Below are 12,503 nucleotides of genomic sequence, written 5' to 3'. Positions count from 1 at the left end.
GTTAATTTGGTTTATTTCAACATTTTCCTATGAAACTGCTTACACAGACGCACAAACCAAAGCAAAATCTGCACATGAGCCACACTGGCTTGTGAAAGTATTCACCCCCCTGGCATTTTTCAAGTTTTGCTACCTCATAATTCTCTGAGCTTTCCACACCTTGCCACTGGAAGTTTTGCCCATTCCTCAAGGCAAAACTACTCCAGCTCCTTCAGGTTAGAGGGTTTCCTCTAGTGAACAGCAATCTTCAAGACTGATCACAGATTCTCAGTTGGATTAAGGTCTGGATTTTGACTAGGCCACTCCAGATCATTTACACGTTTCCCATTACACCACTCGAGTGTTGCTTTAGCAGTATGCTTTTGGCCATTGTCTTGTTGGAAGGTGAACCTCCATCCCAGTCTCAAATCACTGACAGACTGAAACCGGTTTTGCTCATAAATATCCTTGTATTTCGCACCATCCATATACCCCTTGACTCAGACCATTTTCCCTGTCCCTGTGGCCGAAAAACATCCCCACAGCATGATGCAGACACCACCTTTCACAGTGGGGAGGGCATTCTTGCGGTGATGAGCTTTGTCGGTTCGTTGCCAGCCATAGGGTTTAGCTTAGTGGCCTAAAAGTTAAATTTTGGCCTCATCTGACCAGAGCACCTTGCTCCATACATTTGTTGAGTCTCCCACATGTCTTTTGGCAAACTCTAAACGTGCCTTACAACTTGTGTGTGTAAGTAAAGGCTTTTTCCTGCCCTCTCTTCTATAAAGATCACCTATATGGAGTGTGTGGCATATTGAGGTCGTATGGACAGATACTCTAATCTCTGGTTGGGAACTCTGCAGGGGGGTAAATACATTCTAAAGCCAATGTAATATTACGTGTCATAAGGTCAAGGACAAGCAGGTACATATTGCAACAAATGCTTGTTGGAGTTTTAACAAAGTCAGTGTCTTATCAGCAGGAGCTGTGTGTAACCACACCCCACCACTAATTGGGAGCTTTCTGCCTATGCACAGGGTACACAAAGCAGACAAGCAGTGTTGAGAGTAGGGTTATACACAGGGCTGTGGAGTCGGTAAGCCAAACCTGCGACTCCGACTCCTCAATTTCCCTTACACCGACTCCACGACTCCCACACACATTGCTTATATTTAAGTGAAAAATGTATTGTAGTACAATGTGAACATCAGACATTTAATCATTTCTATGATCCAATAATCAAGATATTTAGATAGAACATAATATCTATTTATTGGAATACAACTTTAGAACACAAAAAACTGTAATAAATTGTAAATATGTAATACGCTGTATAATATCGATTACATACATACGATACAGACCAAAGTTTGGACACCCCTTCTCATTCAAAGAGTTTTCTTTATTTTCATGACTATGAAAATTGTAGATTCACTCTAAAGGCATCAAAACTATGACTTAACACATGTGGAATTATATAATTAACAAAAAAGTGTGAAACAACTGAAAATATGTCTTATATTCTAGGTTCTTCAAAAGTAGCCACCTTTTGCTTTGATTACTGCTGTGCACACTCTTGGCATTCTCTTGATGAGCTTCAAGAGGTAGTCACTGGAAATGGTCTTCCAACAGTCTTGAAGGAGTTCCCAGAGATGCTTAGCACTTGTTGGCCCTTTTGCCTTCACTCTGCGGTCCAGCTCACCCCAAACCATCTCGATTGGGTTCAGGTCTGGTGACTGTGGAGGCCAGGTCATGTGGCGTAGCACCCCATCACTCTCATTCTTGGTCAAATAGCCCTTACACAGCCTGGAGGTGTGTTTGAGGTCATTGTCCTGTTGAAAAATAAATGATGGTCCAACTAAACGCAAACCGGATGGAATAGCATGCCGCTGCAAGATGCTGTGGTAGCCATGCTGGTTCAGTATGCCTTCAATTTTGAATAAATCCCCAACAGTGTCACCAGCAAAGCTTCCCCACACCATCACACCTCCTCCTCCATGCTTTACGGTGGGAACCAGGCATGTAGAATCCATCCGTTCACCTTTTCTGCGTCGCACAAAGACATGGTGGTTGGAACCAAAGATCTCAAATTTGGACTCATTAGACCAGTGGAAATCTGTGCTTTGGTCTGATGTCCATTCCTTGTGTTCTCTAGCCCAAACAAGTCTCTTCTGCTTGTTGCCTGTCCTTAGCAGTGGTTTCCTAGCAGCTATTTTACCATGAAGGCCTGCTGCACAAAGTCTCCTCTTAACAGTTGTTGTAGAGATGTGTCTGCTGCTAGAACTCTGTGTGGCATTGACCTGGTCTCTCATCTGAGCAGCTGTTAACCTGCGATTTCTGAGGCTGGAGACTCGGATGAACTTATCCTCCGCAGCAGAGGTGACTCTTGGGCTTCCTTTCCTGGGGTGGTCCTCATGTGAGCCAGTTTCTTTGTAGCGCTTGATGTTTTTTGCCACTGCACTTGGGGACACTTTCAAAGTTTTCCCAATTTTTCGAACTGACTGACCTTCATTTCTTAAAGTAATGATGGTCACTCGTTTTTCTTTACTCAGCTGCTTTTTTCTTGCCATAATACAAATTCTAACAGTCTATTCAGTAGGACTATCAGCTGTGTATCCACCAGACTTCTGCACAACACAACTGATGGTCCCAACCCCATTTATAAGGCAAGAAATCCCACTTATTAAACCTGACAGGCAGGGCTGTGGAGTCGGTAAGCCACAGTTGCGACTCCGACTCCTGGATTTTATCAGGCTCCGACTCCGACTCCTTCATAAATGGCCAATTCATAACAACAAATTTACTGTTGTAAAGTATTAAACATCGTGCTTATTCAGTTTCTCACCATCATATAAGTAATCAGACCACTTAGAGCAAAAACTACATTTATTAGAATACAATTAGAATATAGCAAATAACTTTTATAAACTTTTCTAAACTGTAAGTAAATATGCAATAAACACTTTTATGCAGTTAATAAGAAGAAATCTATAAATTTGTCCTCAGAAAAAGTATTGCCTCTGTCAGATCCTCCTTCATGGATGCCCTCAAATCTGATCTAATTATTTTGAGAGCAGAGAACAACCTCTCTACACTAACTTGTGTTGGTGGCAAAGCAGTAACCACTCGGGCAACATCTCTGACAATGTCAGGATACAGAGGAATCGCTTGTTGCACTGTTATTTTTGATGAACGGTCAAATTTCTCAATTTCTTTTAGTGCACATGAAAAATTCTGCTGAAATGTACTGGCTGTGTTCCTTGATGGGGATGACTCTTCTATGCGGGAACGCTTTGCACGGTCCTTGTGATCCAAATATTTTTCAAAATTAAATTCTTCATCAGTTGATGATGAGGGTGAAGATGTGGCAGGACGACCAAATTCTTCTTGTTCCTCCTGACTGTTCTGCAACCCTTTCATCCTTACTGCTATTTCAAACAGAGCTTCTTTTCCTTTACTTAGCTGTTGATCATCTAGAAGAATCCGATGCATCGGGTCTACATAAACAGCTGCCAAAAGAATGTTATTTTGTAATAGTAGCTCCTCTCTCCGTTTCATTGATGTAGCAATGCCACTTGCAATTAACCCTCCTCTTTGGGACAGGCGAAACATCAGGTTCTTCCACTCCTTTAAGAAAATACCTGGAGTTAAGTCCTCTGCTTGTAATTTTTTAGTCACTGTAAATGGGTGCTCTAGCAATTTTTCCAGCTCAGTCACCTGATTCCACTGACTTTCATTTAGCGTCAGTTGAGGGTTAGCCATGTCTACAAGAAAGGTTTTCAGTTCAACCAAGCGCTGAATCATTAAGTAAGTACTGCCCCATCGTGTGGCTTGATCAATAATTGCCCCTTTTCCAGCACGTCTCTTCAAAATTGAGTCAACTTTAGGGGTTCTGGCAACAGTAGCCAATTTTCTCACCTTGCCAATCAGTGCAGCAGCATGTCCTTCTTGCAGACTGTCTCTTATAGCCAGCTGTAGCGTATGCACAACACAGCGCATGTGATGAATGAAAGAACATATTGACACAGTTTCAACAAGATCATCTAAACTATCATGTTGCTGTTCATCTGAAGCAACTTCAGTTTGCTCCTCAGTTACAATACTGTGTTCCTCTATTTCAAACATTTCTGTGTCTGTGGACCCAGAATGTTCTTCTAGCTGCTGGTCACCATCATTACTCTCAATCATTAGCTTAATAGTACTTATCATATTTGAAGCATTGTCAGTTACGACAGAAAGAACTTGCTCTTTTTTAAGTTCATAGTCTTGCAGAACCTTTTCCACCAAGACCTGGAGAAACTCACTGGTGTGATGAGCTTTGGTGTCTTTTACTGCCAATGTCTTGGTAACTATTTCATTTTTGTCACAAACAAATCGGACATTGATGGCAAAATAGTTCACTCTGTGACGTGTGCAGGCATCCATTTTAAGAAACAGAAAGCGTCCCTTGAGAGTTTTTTTAAGTTCTTCCTTTTGTTTAAAAGCTTCTTTGATTACTAATTTTCTAATACTCTCTCTCTCCAGAGAAACACCAAGCTTGCGGGCCATTTCCCCATTCAGACACATAAAAGCTGGTCGTGAAAATAATGAAATAGGCACACTATCCTTTACAACAAGCTCTATGATCTGTTTTTTAAATGTATCTACTGTCATTGTCACAGTAACTTTGTCACTGACAAAATATCTTGCAACTGATGGCTGCAAAGTTCTCTGCTCCTTTGTTTGGCTGGAAGAGCTGGGCACTGGTTCATTGGTTTGGATGTAGTCTTTCTCATCCACTGCTTTCAGTACTTCTGGATGAAAGCGCTGTAAATGTCTCTTTAGATTAGAAGCTCTGGTAGGAGCATTTTTATCTTTGCCTGAATATGCACTCATCTTGGCTTCACAGCATTTGTTTTCGTCTGGATCATTTGTCATACACTGACAGACATAATGTTTTCTATCTTGAGTGATGGTGAAATGTTCAAATACAGCTGATTTAATGTGATGCTTCTTTGACATTCTCAGGTTTTTAATTCTGCATTCACAATCCAAATGACAATTGTTTTTCCTAAAAACAATTGTACAAAATTATTGCCAGGTCGTACAACTGATATAGTGGTCAGTAATACTGTTATTATTCCTCATGTACTCACAGTTAACTGATGCAAAGTTTGTTGAAAGGATAATACTTCTTACAGTCTTCCTCTTCTGAGTAGCAGGCAGCTGTGAGATGCTTGGAAGACGCACACCTAGTATGATCTAGTCTAGAGGAGGAGCTTTACTACTAAGAATTTGCAACACATTTTCACTTTCAGTTTCATACATTGTAAGTAGGGGGGTTGGGGCAGCATGAGGTTAACCAAGTATAAGATTAGATAAGGGCAGTGGAGAACAGTGACACACAAGAAGTAAGAAATGTCTATCTCCAGCAGAACTGCTTATCACTGTTGTTCATAGTTTGATAGAACATATATATTTGAGTAACATTTATAAAATTCATATGAAAGTTCAATTATGAAATATTAATACATTTTTTTTTTTAAAGCTGGAGTCGGAACATTTCTACCGACTCCAACCAAAACTAACTCCGACTCCACGACTCCGACTCCACAGCCCTGCTGACAGGGCACACCTGTGAAGTGAAAACCATTTCCGGTGACTACCTCTTGAAGCTCATCAAGAGAATGCCAAGAGTTCGCAAAGCAGAAATCAAAGCAAAAGGTGGCTACTTTGAAGAACCTAGAATATAAGACATACAGTATTTTCCGTTGTTTCACACTTTTTTGTTAATTATATAATTCCACATGTGTTAATTCATAGTTTTGATGCCTTCAGAGTGAATCTACAATTTTCATAGTCATGAAAATAAAGAAAACGCTTTGATCGAGGTGTGTCCAAGCTTTTGGTCTGTACTGTGTGTATATATATATATATATATATATATATATATATATACACATACACACACACATACACACACACACTATAACTTATCCCGGCTAAGATAAAGCCTAGATCCCCAGGCGACATTCACACTATGGGCGTAGCCAGGATCAAACCTGGGGGGGGGGGGCGCAGAATCTCATACTGTTCTGCAGAATTTCATACTGCACACCTCAGCTGCTGCAGAACCTCATACTTCACACCCCTACACTTGAAAATAAAGCCTGCACCTTAAGAAGATGTGGTGATAAATGCAGTCTATTTATTCCAACTATCAATTGATGTTGATGTGTTACTGAAGACGAGCAATGCCTGTCCTGGGCGTTCTTTTGGGCAGCTATGAGGTGTACCTGACTGGTGCTAAAAAAAAGGAGTGTTAGTCTGTGTGCTATCCGGCTTTCATTCTTTTTGGTACAGATATGATATGGATAGATAGCAAAAGCAGATTAGAAATCTGCTCTATTGAAAACATTAGCTATGAGCTCAAAAACCTTTCAGGTGATGCCGTTTTTTAAAAAGCTGATCTGCTTTTGCAACTGAAAAACGTATACTCAAAAAATGCAGGAAAAACGCTGTCTGTGAATGTAGCCTTAGATCAGGAATAGAACAGTCATTTATAGGACATTTCATAACTTTCCCAAATTCCTATGAAAAAATATTCAGCACATTCTGCATTGAACTACTGTACCCAATTTATTATATATTTTAGGAGTCGGAATCGGTCCATTCTATACCGACTCCAACTCCACCAAAATGAGCACCGACTCCACAGCCCTGGTTATACAGAGATCAGTATTCAGAGAACTGCTAGATTTGCAGCAAAGATGGATTTTTGGTTCTTACCATAAAATCTCTTTCTTGGAGCCTTCATTGGGGGACACAGAATACCATGGGTGTATGCTGCTGCTGCTGCTAGGAGGCTGACACTATGCAAAAACAAGAAAATTAGCTCCTCCCCGGCAGTATACACCCACCGACAGGCACCAAGCACCTCAGTTGGTGAAAAAGCAGTAGGAGAAGCAACGAGAAAAACTCGAACCATATGTACCAACCCAACAAGGGACTCTAAGACCCAACACGGTACAACTTAAACAGGGAGGGTGCTGTGTCCCCCAATGAAGGCTCCAAGAAAGATTTTACGGTAAGAACCAAAAATCCATCTTTCTTTATCGCCTTATTGGGGGACACAGAATACCATGGGACGTCCCAAAGCAGTCCCAAGGGTGGGAACAGCAAAAAGGAACGAAAGTAACTGAAAGGCTCAGGTCGGCCGGTGAGCCACCGCCGCCTGCAGAACCTTCCTACCAACCACAGCATCAGACGAGACCTGGGTATGAACCCTGTACAACCTCGTGAAGGTGTGCAAAGATGACCAGGTTGCAGCCTTGCAAATTTGCATGGCCGAGGCCTGGTGACGAGCAGCCCACGAAGCCGCCACAGCCCGGGTGGAATGAGCTCTTACTCCCGGAGGGGGCCGCTTTTCCTGAAGACGATACGCTTCCAGAATGGTAGAACGAATCCAGCGAGCGATCGTGGATTTGGAAGCCGGAAGGCCCTTCTGGCGACCTTCAGAGATGATCAGCAAGGAATCGGACAGACGAAAGGAAGAGGTCCTGGCAAGATAGACACGCAGGGCTCTAACTACGTCCAGTTTGTGGAGAGACTTCTCAAGAGGATGAGATGGAGCCGGACAAAAAGAAGGAAGGACGATATCCTCATTGATATGGAAAGCGGAAACCACCTTTGGAAGAAAAGAAGGAACGGGCCTGAGGACGGTTTTGTCCTGATGGAGAACGAGGTAAGGGGAACGACATGACAAGGCCGCCAATTCAGAAACTCTTCTGATGGAGGAAATGGCGATCAAAAAGGTGACCTTCCAAGAGAGAAGGGACAAAGGAATGTCCTGGAGAGGCTCGAACGGCGCCTTCTGGAGCGCGCTAAGGACGAGGTTGAGATCCCACGGGTCTATTGGCGAATGATGAGGGGGAGCCACGTGGGAAACCCCTTGTAGAAAGGTCTTGACCTGTGGTAGAGAAGCTAGCTCTCTTTGGAAGAGGATAGAGAGAGCGGAAACCTGGCCCTTGAGCGTACTGAGGGACAGACCCGCGTCTAACCCAGCTTGAAGAAACCCTAGGATAGACGGGATAGAAAAAGACATTGGGAAGACTCTTATCATCGCACCAACGAAAAAAGCCTTCCAGTACCTATAGTAAATGAGGGAAGAGGCTGGTTTCCTGGCTCTGATCATAGTTTGAATAACCTGACTGGACAGACCTGATTCCTTTAGAATTGCGGTCTCAATGGCCATGCCGTCAAACTCAGAGACTGAGAATTCTCGTGGTAAAGGGGGCCTTGCGAGAGAAGGTCTGGACGGTCCGGAAGCCTCCAGGGAACGTCCGCGAGCATGTTGACCAGTTCCGCGTACCAAGGCCGTCTTGGCCAATCTGGAGCGACTAGAATCACTGGTACGCCTTCCGATTTTATCTTTTTGACCACCCGAGGGATCAATGCCAGAGGCGGGAACAGATACGGAAGTTGAAACTGGGACCACGGAGTCACCAGTGCATCGCATGCGACGGCTAGAGGGTCCCTGGACCTGGCTACGAACTGCAGCACCTTGTGGTTCATCCGAGATGCCATGAGATCGACATCCGGGGTGCCCCAACGGTCGCATATCTGAGAGAAAACCGCAGGGTGCAGGGACCATTCGCCGGACGCTAGGCCCTGGCGACTCAGAAAGTCGGCTGCCCAATTTTCCACCCCTGGAATATGGACGGCGGAGATTGTCGGAACGTAACGTTCTGCCCAGCGGAATATCTTGGCCACTTCTGACATTACCTGTTTGCTGCGCGTGCCCCCCTGATGGTTTATGTACGCCACGGCCGTGGCATTGTCCGACTGAATACGGACCGGCTTGCCGGAGAGAAGGGGCTGCCAGTGAAGAAGGGCCAGGAAAATCGCCCTGATCTCCAAAAGATTGATTGGAATGAGAGACTCCTGTGGCTTCCAGCGGCCCTGGGCCGCTTTCTGATGGAACACGGCTCCCCATCCTAGAAGGCTCGCATCGGTAGTGATGATTTGCCATTGAGGCGGAAGGAAGGACCTCCCTTGGAGAACTGACGCTGGCCGTAGCCACCAAGTGAGAGACTGCCTCACTCTGAGAGGAAGCCGAATAGGACGGTCCAAGGACATCGTGGTCTTGTCCCAGGCTGAAAGCAGAGACAGCTGGAGAGGGCGAAGGTGATACTGCGCAAAGGGCACTGCCTCCATGGAGGCCACCATCTTCCCCAGGACCTTCATGCCGAACCGAATGGGAATGGGAGCAGGCCTCTTGAGAGTTCTGATGCCCTTGGACAGAGTTGTAAATTTTTCCTGTGGAAGAAAAACACGGGCTAGCTCCGTGTCGAATTCCATACCCAGAAAGGTCAGACGCTGGGTGGGGACCAGAATGGACTTCTCCTTGTTGACCAGCCAACCTAGGCGGCTGATAGTGTCCAGGGTTATCTGAAGGCTCCGGAGACAGTCCTGGCGAGACGAACCCTTGATCAAAAGATCGTCCAGATAAGGGATGATGAGGATCCCTCTGGAGCGAAGGATGGCCATGACAGTCGCCATCACCTTCGTGAAAACCCGGGGCGCTGAAGCCAGGCCGAAAGGAAGAGCTGTGAACTGAAAGTGGTCTCCCTGAAACGCAAATCGAAGGTACTTCTGATGTTGCACACATATTGGAATGTGCAGATAGGCATCCCGAATGTCCACCGAGCAGAGAAATTCCCCGGGCTCCATGGAAGCAATCACCGACCGAAGAGACTCCATCCTGAAATGAAGAATCTTCACGTGGCGATTGAGCAATTTGAGGTCCAGAATAGGACGAAGAGAGCCGTCTTTCTTCGGGACTACAAAGAGATTGGAGTAGAACCCGGAAAACCGTTCCTCTGAGGGAACGGGAACAATGACTCTGGCGGAAAGAAGGGAGGAAATGGCCTGCAGAAAACCCGGAATCTGGGCCCGCTGTCGCGGAGGCCGAGACCGGAAAAACCGTCTGTTCGGGAGTGAAGCAAATTCGATTTTGTAACCGGATGCGACGAGTTCTCTGACCCAAGCGTCGTCTACAACGGACAGCCAAGCATTCGCGAAAACGGAAAGTCTGCCGCCCACCCTGGAAGAAATTCCAGGTGGGGGTGATCCGTCACTTAGATGAAAATCTGCCGGAATTGGCTCCTGCAGATCTGGAATATTGTCCTCTAGATCTCCAGCGAGGAGCGGGTTTGTAGGAAGGTTTCCTCTGATCCCGCTCCCTGGTGGCAGGCGGCCGATCCTGTTGAGTGGCTCTCTCCGTGGCAGAGAAGGGACGAAAGGGCCTGAATGGTCGAAACCCCCTTCTGTTGAAGGGACGTTTTGGTCGAGACTGGGGGAGCGAAGTACTTTTACCTCCAGTGGCATCGGAAATTATCTGATCCAGCTTTGCTCCAAATAGCCTAGAGCCATGGAATGGCAGATTGGTAAGCGACTTTTTCGAAGTAGTGTCCGCATTCCATGACTTTAGCCAAAGGACTCGGCGTACAGCTACTATGTTGCTGTTAGCCCTTGCTACGCAGCCGGCCGCGTCCAAGGAGGCGGCCAAAAGGTATTTTCCCGCCTGGTTAATCTGATCTGCAAGATCTGCCAACTCGTCTTGAGGAGCTGACGCTAAGATGCCTCTGCGAAGAATTTTTGCCCTAGCGGAAATGACCTTCGCCACCCAGGCGGATGCGAAAATAGGGCAGAGAGAGGCGCCAGATGCCTCAAAGATAGACTTAGCCAGAGATTCAATCTGCCTGTCAGTAGGATCTTTGAGCGATGCCCAGTCTGGCAGAGAGAGCACCGTTTTAGAGGCTATCCGGGATACTGGAGGATCTACCTCTGGAGCCTTGGACCACTTTGAGAGCAGTTCTGCGTCAAAGGTGTACAGAACGTCCAAATACTTGCGGACTGAGAAACGTTGCTCAGGACGCTCCCAGTGTTTGGCTAAGGTAGTATCGAAATCGTTGTGATTGGGAAAGGTTCGGGACGGAGGTCTGGCTCGTCTAAGGAGAACCGAGCTTTCCTGAGCTGGAGCCTCATCCTGTTTAAGTTTTAGTGTTTGGAAGATAGCTGCAATAAGACTATCGACCATGTCCCGCGTTTTAGAAACGCTGTTCCCCTCTGAGCTAGCTTCCGAATGAGAATCATCGCCTGACTGAAGGCTGTCATCCGAGGAAGGAGAAGGAGGCCTGGGAGCGGAAGGGCCCTGCGAGCATGAGGACGAAGTGGACAGAGCCCGCTTCCTAGAAGTCCTTCCCTGTCTGTCTCTCTGAAGGTCGCGGTCAGGTGCGGACGACTCACCCCGAGAGGTGGTCGGGGCAGAGGTGGCTGAGGATAGCTGAGGTAATCGTTCTAAAACCTGGACCAGCGACTGTGATACTTTTGTCAAGTCAGAAACAGACTGTGACATTGTAACGGCCCACTCCGGGGGGGAGAGAGGAGGGAAGAGCGCCCTCCGCCCGGGACTCTGTGCGTTCCTGAGATGCTGACATATTGGAAGGACTGCAGGGGGGGCAGAATGGGGACGACTGACCCGATGCCCACTTCTTTTTACAGCGCGCACAGGCGTAATAGGTAGCGGTGGGCCTAAAGCAGAGATCCCCTGAAGGGTTGGGCATAAGTGAACTGCACTGAATGGCCGCAGAAAATAGGGAATAACTGCCGAGGAGAGCTAATCCCTGTCCCAGAGCCGAGCCTACCGAGATTCTGTGCGAGCAGCAGAAGAAACGCCAAAGTGTCCCCCAAGCAGCGCAGGAAGGAGTGATTCAGGCATCAGGAAATCCTTGTGCTGGGAGATGGGTGCGGAGCTTAGCGGCCGCGCCGCGATTGGTTAATAGCGACGGAGGGGGCATGGCCGAAGGGGGAGGCTGGCATATCAAAGAGAAAGAAGCCCTGAGATGGGCTAGAAAGGGCGCGCTGAAAAGAGCGCGCTCAGGAAGGGAGGAGGGAGAGCAGAGGAATTCCCCGCGCTGAGGGGGAAAGTGAAAGTGCCTCCTACCCTGACGGCGCCGCAGCCCCATGCCCGACATACCGCGCTAAGGATGCGATCTCCAGGTCCTGCTGCTAGTGACGCTGCGGTGAGTGAGGGGAACCCTGTAGAGTCCCTGGCTAGAGCAGGGAAAGTGAATGAGGGAAAGCTGCTGAGCGCGCGACAGGCTGAAAAGGGCGGGAGATTCAAATTTGTGGAACTGCCAACAAGGTTCCTTCTTCTCCCATGTCAATGGAGCTTATGCGGGGCTGGAGGGAACGTACAGGCACTTACCTGACGTCCCAGAAGAGGATGACCACAGGGGCCCACGGAGAAACGGCAGGCCGCTGGGAGGGGAAGAAGTCCTCTGTACCCGCATCCTGCAGAAGACGGCTTGAAACACCTGCGATCGCCGTCTTCCTCTCAGCCCTGTCCCGAGAGAGCGGTGAGGAGGGGGATTCAACAAGGACCAGCCACCTGTCCACAACCCTTATCACCGGAAGGTGATAGGGAAAAGTCCTACCTGCGGTACTGAGAGTTGCGATGTGGGTAACACCACACTGCTCGC

The 12,503-nt window shown here is 47.0% G+C and overlaps 1 protein-coding gene across 1 annotated transcript in view; it reads right to left on the bottom strand.

The window, feature by feature from the left end:
• EXOSC9 (exosome component 9) overlaps positions 1 to 12,503 on the bottom strand; it is a 74,134-nt gene that overhangs the window by 59,614 nt on the left and 2,017 nt on the right. The gene's annotated exons all lie outside the window — the stretch shown is intronic.

Source organism: Dendrobates tinctorius, unplaced genomic scaffold (genome assembly GCF_039654945.1).
Source record: "Dendrobates tinctorius isolate UK_male_01 unplaced genomic scaffold, ASM3965494v1 ptg000030l, whole genome shotgun sequence".
NCBI classification, from domain to species: domain Eukaryota; kingdom Metazoa; phylum Chordata; class Amphibia; order Anura; family Dendrobatidae; genus Dendrobates; species Dendrobates tinctorius.
The sequence above is the reverse complement of the archived record's forward strand: the minus strand, read 5'-3'. Positions and strand labels throughout refer to the sequence as shown.